The sequence below is a fragment of the Tigriopus californicus genome, chromosome 1 (assembly GCF_007210705.1).
Source record: "Tigriopus californicus strain San Diego chromosome 1, Tcal_SD_v2.1, whole genome shotgun sequence".
Taxonomy (NCBI): Eukaryota; Metazoa; Arthropoda; class Copepoda; order Harpacticoida; family Harpacticidae; genus Tigriopus; species Tigriopus californicus.
Window position 1 is genome coordinate 9,090,290 of NC_081440.1, and position 210 is coordinate 9,090,499.

Below are 210 nucleotides of genomic sequence, written 5' to 3' on the forward strand. Positions count from 1 at the left end.
CCGGCTGGCACTTAACGGGCTTGAACGGACTCACTGAGAACGATCGGAGGAGAAGCACACTTGGAGCCTAGCGTGAGCATAGCTGAGTATAGCTGAGTACAGACCCCGAGTATACTCCAGGACCTCAAGCATATACTCGAGTGTACTCGAGTGTACTCGAGTGTACTGGTTCCGAACACAGAGCAAAAATGGGAATGTTAAGTAACAATT